Below are 10,027 nucleotides of genomic sequence, written 5' to 3'. Positions count from 1 at the left end.
ATACTCCATCATGCTCCATCACCATCCTCCCTCATCATATTCCATCATGCTCCATCACCATGCTCCATCATTGCTTCATCATCATTTAAATCATCACATCTATCCTCACCTTCATCATGCCCTACCACCAGCTGCTGATCTGGCTTTCGGTTCTGTGAAGACAGACATCACACATTCACCTTGACTTAATGACAAGGGACATCCTTGTGCTGTGATGACAACCTCCTCCTGTATGCAGAATAAGCTTACATTGTGACTGCTTCATCATCTGGGTACTTTTTTAAAATTTTGAGACCAGAGCTTGTGTTAACATTTTCTAATAAGCATAAAATCTCACAATATTGCATGCACCTGGGCTGCTTAATTCCCAAATTGTCAATTATTTCCTATATATAGTGTAAAATGAAAAAGTTTTATATGTTTGCAATCTGAAAGAGTGAAACATTATAGATTCATTCAGTCATGCAATTAATATTTTTTCATGATATCAGGAAATTTGGATTGTTAAGTAGATAAGGTGCATAAATAAGCAATGTAATTGAGTCTTAGAGATGTGATAGGTGTATGTACAGCACATATAAAGCTTCTAAAGCAAGGTGTCAGAAGGCAGATATCCTAATAAAAAGAGTGTAAGATAAATGTGAAGATGGGGGATGAGAAGAGATTGGTGAATGAGTACAAAATTATATTTATATAGGAGGGATAATTTCTGGTTACTATTGCCTGGTAATGTGACTAAAATATAGTGCATATTTCCAAATAACAAGAAGAGAAGTTTTGAATACCATTACCACAAAGAATTTTTTTGTAGTGATAGCATTAAAGCTCTACTAATTTTTACATATTTACTCATATCTATAAGAGTATTTTAACACTTTTTCATTAAGAACTTCCCACAGTACTTGAAAAATGAAAGAAATCAGACATGATAATTGGAAGATACTTTAACCCTCAAAGTTTGTTCAGCCTTGGCAGAAAGCACTTAAAAAACAGAAGACTTGGTGATGGTGGGTGTTTTAGGTTTTATTTTGCTATTGTTGCTTTGGATTCTAAGGTCCAATTTTACTTCCTGATCACTAATATCTAAAGACATTTAAAAACAGATTCAAATGGAAAGTACAGAATTACATTTTAGGAAAAGATTTCACATGAAATACTCAAATATAGGCCTATTTAGTCTAGAAAGTTGTCAATAGTACATAAGATCAAGTCCTATGGTCCTTTTCATTTATCTTGTTAAAAAGTTATCACATTTTGTTTTAGAAATTACTTTCCCCAAGCTTAGAATCATTTACAACAATAAATAAATACACACATACATTCATATAAAATGACAGTGTGTGCCATGGCATGTGGCACTTACACAGAATGCATTGTGAGGAACAGCCATGGCATCCTTTCCTCACTCAGGCTTTAAAGCTGCTCTGGAACCCAACATTGGGAGTGGACACACATCTGTTGAGTGTGGAGGGTCCCAATCAGAATTGTATTAATTTTTCTTATTCAGCTCCTGGTAATATTTTCAAGCCATGCCAGAATTTTTACTACCCATAACATTGATGTTATGGGCACTGAATAACTTGAAAACCCTTTTGAATAAATGCCAATGTAAAACAACTTGGAGAATACCTTAAATTTGGATTAGAAACCTAACAGCTGCTTGAAGGGCTGTCAGTATGGCAAGAACTTGGAATAAAGTTGTTCTTACAAATACCTCAGCTCTCAAGACATAACTAACTTAGAAATACTCCAGTGACCTGGAAGAACATATCCTGGTAAGAGCCAGATTTTGAGTGGTTGATAGCAGTTTTATAAGTGGAGACTAGGACTCAGTAAAAGAAGGGGATTCTAACAAGGATTGTTTTCATTATAATTGTTCACAGCAGGGCCTGTATAAACACTTTTGTAGCATTAACTAGTTTGACATTCTCATTCCCTGTACAAAACCCCAGTACATTCCTAGGGTAAGCACATGGGGAATGTGAGTGGGAGGGGATCAGCATAGGGGTGGAAGGAATGGCTTCAGGTATGAGGAAACTGGCTCCCAGAGGTTAAAGCCACCCAATTAGGATGCCTCACTGGGAAGGTGGAGGACCAGTATTTGAACTGACAAAGGCTGAATTCAAAGTCCACAGTGTCTACCAGAAAGTGAACATGCTTCATACTGAATATTCTCAGGCAAAGAGCTCCAACACCTTGTATCCTGGATGCGAGAAATGTTTAGGGAGACTGGCACAGTATTTAAAAATGAACAGTAAGTTTTCCTCAACCTGGAGTGACAGTTTGTAGGCTGTGGCCTCCTTTACATGCAGCACAGGCAGATGCACTTTGTCAGTATCAGTCCCTGTGCTTGGTGCCTAACCTGATCCCTGGTTGCATGCTTCTGGTTGTGGTTTGTATTAGTAACTGGGGCATGGCTACACCACATACACACACACCACACACACACTCACACGCACACACACACATTGAAAACCCAAGAAAGTCATGCCCAAAATATTTTTCTCAGTGCTAACATATTCATCACAATCTATTACTAGCTAATTGGGTGCACTAGAATCCAGAGCTACCACAACACACAGAGTCAAAAAGCATGATGGAGTCTATATTTATTAATGTATTTCTGAAACATCTGCAAACAGCAAAATAGAATTCTCAGCAATTAGTATATAGTCTAGGGCTAAAGATGAGGCCATGATCATGCACATAGTTTTGTAGAATGTGGGAGGTTTGACAGATTCTCCTAAGAGTTTCAAAAACTCCCAAATAGGATGAAACAGAAATTAATACCTAAATGCATGTTTTCAGCAAGTTGTAGTGCAGTGATGAACTTTCCTTTTGAGAAACCATATACAGTTCATTGCCTGTTGTGGGATCAGCCATTTTAGATAAATCACATTTCAGAACTGGTTGTACCAGGAGTTTATGGAGTGTAGGTGGCTGAAGTTGGATAACCAGCTCTTCACATATAGGATCTGCCTTGCTTGTCCTTGTGTGGGGGAAGTGGGATTCTGCCTGAGTACTGGGGACATTTTGGGTGGTCAGTGGATGGATGGTAGGAAGCCATTTTTCTACCAGCTTGAGTAGGTGCTTCTTGAGAAGGCAAGGAGAGAGGAAGGACACAATGAGTCCCAGACCTTCATGGGCACCTGAGTGTACTGATGCCTGATAACCAAAGGGAAAGTTTGGTTCCTCCCTGAGAACTTCTCCTTTCTCTTATCCCTTATACCATCTACAAAAATCTGTACACTCAGCTGGGTACAGTTGGTTCAGAACTAAAATCTAAACTACTCAGGAGGCAGAGATCAGGAGGATTGCATTTCAAAGTCAGCCTGGACAAATAGATCATGAGAACATATCTTTAAAAAAATCACAAAAAAGGACTGGTAGAGTGGTTCAAAGTTTAGGCCCTGAGTTCAAATCCCAGTACCACAAAAAAAATCTGTACACTGAAAGGAACATAGAATAGTGGAAATCTAAAACCTACTTCTGGAACATTACACATAAGCTAAAGGGATCCACTTAGTTGCACGGGTTTAATGCTTTGCTTTGTTTTAAATGGAGAATGTCAAGAACTTCTCAACATAAGGTAAACACATTGACCTACATCTTCCCAAAGCATACACAGCCCAGCAGCAGTCAGACCTCAGAGTTCCATGCAAACTTATGTAAATTTCTACAAAACCATTTAGGAAATGTTTATTTCCTGACCCAAATAAGACTGTTTGTTCCATTATTCTTCCTAGAACACTCAGCCTATTTTGCTTAATAAAGACACAGAGCCGGACAAAGGAACCAAAGGAAACTGAGGTGGCAAGGTGAGAGTCAGCATCTCTATGATGTCTTCAATGTGCTTCTTGTGCCAGCGCTGCTATCAGCTTCTGAAACTCAGTCAGCCCACAGAGGTACAGGACTCAGCACAGCAGGGGCCAGCAGATGCCCTAGAGGAGGGTGGCCCATCCACAGAGATGACAGATGGAAGAAAGCCACATGCCAGAGCCTCCAGCAAACTCCTTTCTGACAATGGCAGGAAGTTCAAGAAAAGTGTTGACCATACTCTCATCAGTCATGCTCTCTCCATAAGAACTTCGAGCAGTGTCCAGAAGACCATTGCAGACTTATTTGACATCCTCTCAGGACAGAAAGATATGGACCACCCACTGTGTGAGGAGTGCACGGACAATCTTTTAAAGTAGCTGGACACCGAGTTAATTTTTGTTGAACTTGACAGTTAGAACTACAGATGCTGCCTGGAGACTGAGTTGCTGATGGGTGAGACCAAGAGGAAGGCTCTGCAGACAGAGGTTCAGGGCCTGGAGCTGGATGAAGCTAGGCTGGCTAAGGAGCTGGAGACTGTGGAGGAGAGTTGTGTGCAAGCAGAAGCAGACCTGAGGGCACCCCAGGCAGAGACCAATGAGCTGTGCAGGCAGGAGAGGCAGCACCACAAGGATTACAGTGCACCCAAGTGGCAACAGCTAGAGTTCACTGACCAGCTGAGCAGCCTGGAGAACCAGCTGAAGCATGCCCAGCGCCAGCTGCACTGACTTAGGCAGATGGACATCTTCAATGCCACCTTTGAGAACTGGGAGGAGGGCCTCCTGGACATCATCAATAACTTCAGGTTGGGCTGCCTTCCGGGTGTCCTGGTGGGTTGGAATGAGATCAACACTGCCTCAGGACAGGTGGCTTTGCTGCTGCTTGCCCTGTCCAACATGGTTGGACTGAAGTTTCAGAAGTATCAGCTCATTGCCTGCAGAAACCATTCCTACCTCAAGTCTCTGACAGGTGACTGTGCGAGGCTGCCCCTGTTCTTTAATGGCAGCCTGAATGTTTTCTTGAATAACAAGTTTGACCATGCAATGATGGCCTTCCTGGACTGCATGCAGCAATTCAAGGAGGAGGTGGAGAAGGGCAAGGAGGGTCTCTGATTGCCCTACATGATCTACGTGGAGGAAGGACTGATGGAGGATGCCCTGGGCAGTGGGGAGTGCTGCTCCATTAGGATCCATCTGAACACGGAGGAGCAGTGGACTAGGGCTCTCAAGTTCATGCTTATTAGTTTGAAGTGGAGTCTCAGTTGGGCATCCATAAGGTACCGCCATGATTATCTTGTCTTCTAGAATATTGTGAAGATATCGGATTGTACAACTAGAAGAAAATAGTCACATCAAGGATTCATTTAATATACACTTCCAAGCGGGCCTTGGTTTGATCCTTGGCAACACATCTACCCAATTCCAAGCTTACCAATTTTTTATTTCTGGAATTTTGCAGTTAAAATTTCCAGACCATGTTTGATCCTGGTTAACTGAAGCTGAGGATAACTGAAGCTGAGGAAAAGAAAATCATGGATAAGGGGAAACTACTGTAATTAGACAAAAACCATCTTATTCAGCTCTAAAATGAGAGCCTCCTGCAGACTGGGGAAGGGGAGCTCCTGGGAGTTCTTTTCAGTCACTGCTGGAGAACTTTTCATACAAATCATCTGACCTTGGTTTTCACACTAGCTGCTGGCCCAGCTTGTGGCAACTGCATTTCCCCACTCTTAAAATGACCGATTGTGGTGTCTGATACATTTGTTTTGGTTATCCTACTTTTAAACTTTGGCCAATTTATTATTTTCCATTATGTCATTTAGTTCCTTAAGTGGTGTATGACATAATTAGAAAGGAGAAGCTCCAATTTTAAGAAGGGGAATCCAGCTAAGACAAATTATCTGGGCCTTTCCAAGACACACACAGCTGATAAATGAAAAAGACTGCTGAAGATACAGAGCCCTGACCATAGACCAGCTATCTGCAGATACCTGCCTTCTACTTTCATCTCCTGTAAGAATCCTCTTCTTTAAGATTTAAATCAAATTGGATCATCTGCTTGAGTTGGAAAAATGCCCTAAAATTTTCCTTTCAGAAGTCCTAGACAGGTCACTTTTCTGTTATGATTTGCACTTTGCCATCTGTAAATTAGAATAATTAAAGACCAAAGTTGGAACTAGCCTGTTTTAGTATTAAGTGGACATCATATTATTGTTCTAAAAGAAAATGGTAAAATTATGGTTTTTGAAATTAATCTCCCAATTTTCATTTACAAAATAGTTCTTAATTATGTTCAATTTGCCAAGATCAAAATTATAGAGATAGATTTTAATTATAAGTATTGGGAAAAAAACCAAGAAGGAGCTAATGTGAAAATTGGTAGTAATTTGTGCAAGGTTTTAAAACAGAAATTACTCCCTCCCTCCCTTCCTTCCTTCTTCCCTTCTCTATTCTGTCCCATTCCACATGATAAACCTGTCACAGTAGTCACTGTTCCCAAAGTATTCAAACTTTACCCTGCCTCTGCTTTTTTATACTCTGTTATCATTGTTACAATACTGGTAGATTCTTTCGGTCACAGGAGATAAAGCTGAAAGGAGTCATCTAAAACTTATGCAGTAATTGTACTTTGGTCCCAGAGAATGGCATATCACTGGCTCACATGAAGTGGTGGGAAATGTAGAAAGGACATTGTGACATATTTCTCAGTTGTTTAACAGTTTAAAATTTAAATATAAAGTGATTAAGATTTGTAAACAAGTATCAGCTTTAGCATTTATATTGATCATGGCGCAAGGATTTCCTTAGAAAAGCACAAGTAAAATTGCTAAGAAACAATCACAATATCAGCTTCATCATGGGTTAAAAAGAATTGGTTATTAATGCTACTGCTTCTGCTAAGGACACCTATAATCTACAAATTCACACCATATTCCATGCTGTGTGCAAGTGTTTTCAATATATTTTTTCTAATACTTTTTCTAGTTTTGCAGGAAAGTAGAGGCTAGGAAAGGTTGATTGATTTATCCAGTGTTGCCAACTAAGTGTGTCAGACCTGGGAGTTGACCACCCCCTGGACCTCCCTCACCTGTGATTCCCAAGTGCAAAGTGACTTTGAATGACAAAGTTAATCATGTGTCCTTTTTGCATACAACTCCCATGGCCAAGGTGAGTAGGACCCTTGAGCTGATTGGGGGTGACTGGGGATTAAGAAAAAGATGAAAAGACAGACATAGAGAAAGCTGGAATTGGGTGGGTCCAACACTACTGATGAGAGATGCTGGTGACCCCCTCTACCTCCAAGTGCATTTACTTATACAGCATATATGGAAAGCAGGGTAAAATCCAGGTCGAGTTCTCACGGGTCCAGTCACATAGGTGACAGGACCAGAGCAGCTGTGGTATGTTGTTATTTTTTACAGACTATCCTGACTATGTCAGCATGTCCTGTTTTCCTTGCAAGGCAGACTTGCTGAGCCTTGCCTTCACTTGGCTGGGTCAGGCCTGTCAGCCAAGGGGCCCTTGACATAGATGTGCTCATGTCAAGGCTACTTCAACTGCCTCAGTCTCCCACAACAACCCTCTGAGCCATGGAGCCCAGGTGGACTTTCCTTGTCTTATTGTCCAGTGACCACATATGGACACATAGACACATGCAATGCACTCGTCTCTCCTGGATAAGTTGAATGAACATCAGCTTTGCCCAGTTTAAATATCCACAAGTATTGGGAGGGGCCAGAAATTTAGAACACATGTTTTGGGTACCTACAGGACTTCAACACTGCCATTCCTTTATTTATGTTGTTGGTACCTACCCCGTATTTATAACTGGCTTAGTGGAGATGTGAACAGACATAAGACTTGTTGCCTGATGTCCCACACTTTGAGGACTGTAGTTAGGACTACTTGTAGGAAGGTGAGTTCCTTATTGTGCATGGTCCTTGAGATACTGTTTAGTAACTCTCATTCAGAGTGGCTGTTTATGGCTATTGTCCAGATCAATTTCTGACCTGCTTTCTCAGACTCCACATTAGTGCCTATTCATTTGTGCCTTTAAGTATGGGCACAACCCTCTCTTTTTTTCCACAGTGTAATTAATGTTACTTCCACTTTGCTACATGATACTGTAAAACATCACTGTAGTCAGTTCAAACTTAGTAATCATATCTGTGCTGCAAAGTGGATGTCAGTTTGTACATTTATACTGATAAGGAAGTAGGATAATGAAAGCTTAAAGTACTAGAAAGTGCTAGACCTGAGATTTGAATGCTTACAAACATCTAGGTATTTCTAAATAATTATTTTATAATGAATGATATATTTTAAATGTCAGTATAATAGCACCAGTTTGAATGGAAAAATAAATTCACACTATTAGACATCTGTAATTTAAGTGTGCAGTTATATAATTAATTTCTAGGAAACTATCTGTATTGAAAACTAAGCATTTATATGCTTTTCAGGAAAAATTTGTGAAAATAATCAGTAGTTTGTCCTGAATACTTTGGTAAATTATTTCATAAATAAAGAAACCTGTTTTTTAAAATCAATATTGCCAGTGGTCACAATTTCACACTAAAGGAGCTTAGCACTCAAATTAGAGCAGCTACATGCCTGCAAACTGCAGTCAGGCAACTTTAGGGATTTAAACAGAGGCAGCTCATGGAGTTCCTTGTCTCAAACCAGTCTACGTCGGAGTCTGCCATCAGAGGTAGATGGAGAGAGGGAGAGGATTTAGCTGAGGCAATCTGAAAAGCAGCAAAAGGCCCAGAGGTCCACTGTCCTGCACCTTCCAGCTTCCTGTGCTCTACTCATAGAAGGAGTGGTTCCACCTGCTCATATCACTCTGCACTTCAGAATTTTAACAGGAAGTCTCACCCTCTCTATCTAAAGAGCCCATGCAGACACAAAACAACTAAACCAGCAAAGCGCCTTATTTGGAGAATATCCCTGGAGTGTCAACCACACAATCTGAGCTGCCCAACCCCTGAGGTCACTACCTGCACTCTAAGATAGAGGTGCAACTCCTCCTTCCTGCAGCTGACCCTGAATAACTGAGAGAAGACGAACTAACTTGGACAAAACTCAAAGAAAATCAACATGACTCTTTAGCACGAAATGAAAACTTCTTTTTCATCTTTCTTTTTTCTCTTCATCCTATTTGTTTTTCTTTGTCTGTTTCTTTTGTTTTTGTTTCTTTCATTTCTTAAAATTTGGATTCTAGCTTTCAAAATCTTTTTTTTTCATTATTTCTTATTTTTTCACCTCATCTCTTAAACAATTCTCTATTTCTCTTTTATAAATATGTAGCACTCTCATGCCTCTTTCTATCTTCCTGCTTCCCACCCTTCCCAACATTCATTTGATATATTAATCCTAATACTTTAACCTTTCCACCAGTGTTAAGCTCCCCAATCATATACCTTGAAGCCAAAGTTTTGTTCCCACACAACCTTAGTGGGGAAACAGATATGCATTCTAATTGTTTCTTAATCATTCAAATACTTGATTTATTGCTGAAGTTTTAGCCTTGTTAGTGCAGAAGTTTCTCTGCTTATGCCAGAAATTAAAAGAGAAACAAAGACTAACATATACTGAAACCAAAGTGTAAAAATTTAAATTTGAGATGCTAAGGCAAGGTCTCCTCTCAAAAATCCCATCACAGCAACTCAATAATTGAATCCAAACATAACAAATTTGCTGAAATGTCAGAAGAGAATTCAGAAGTCTACTGTTAATACTGATCAGTGACCTCAAAGAAGATTTAAATAAATGGATATATTATGTTAAGAAATTTGTCCAAGACCTAGAAAAGAAAGTGAATAACATGGGAGAGAAATTCAGAAAAAAACAGAAATTATGAAAAGTAACCCAGCAGAAATGTTCAAAATGAAAACCTCATAAAACCACAGTGGGTAGTGTTATCAGCATACAAGATCAAACAGAAGGAAAAATATCAGGAAAAGATTGAGGAATTAGAACACATAAACAATCACAAAAAATTACATACATAACTCTGGAACATACAAAAACTCTGGAACATAGAAAAGAAATAAACATAAGAACTCATACTGTGAAAGAAAAAGATAGCATACAAACTAAAGGCATGAGAAACTAATTCAATGAAATCATGACAGAAAAAAATTACAGACTCTGTGTAACAATACAGATACCCATATACAGGAGACATTTAAAACTCCAAATAGACATGA

The 10,027-nt window shown here is 39.6% G+C and overlaps 1 pseudogene; it reads left to right on the top strand.

The window, feature by feature from the left end:
• Positions 1-3,839: 3,839 nt before the first annotated feature.
• LOC109676910 (beclin-2-like) lies at positions 3,840-5,120 on the top strand (annotated as a pseudogene).
• Positions 5,121-10,027: the final 4,907 nt, after the last annotated feature.

This window comes from Castor canadensis, chromosome 3, assembly GCF_047511655.1.
Source record: "Castor canadensis chromosome 3, mCasCan1.hap1v2, whole genome shotgun sequence".
Taxonomy (NCBI): Eukaryota; Metazoa; Chordata; class Mammalia; order Rodentia; family Castoridae; genus Castor; species Castor canadensis.
The sequence above is the reverse complement of the archived record's forward strand: the minus strand, read 5'-3'. Positions and strand labels throughout refer to the sequence as shown.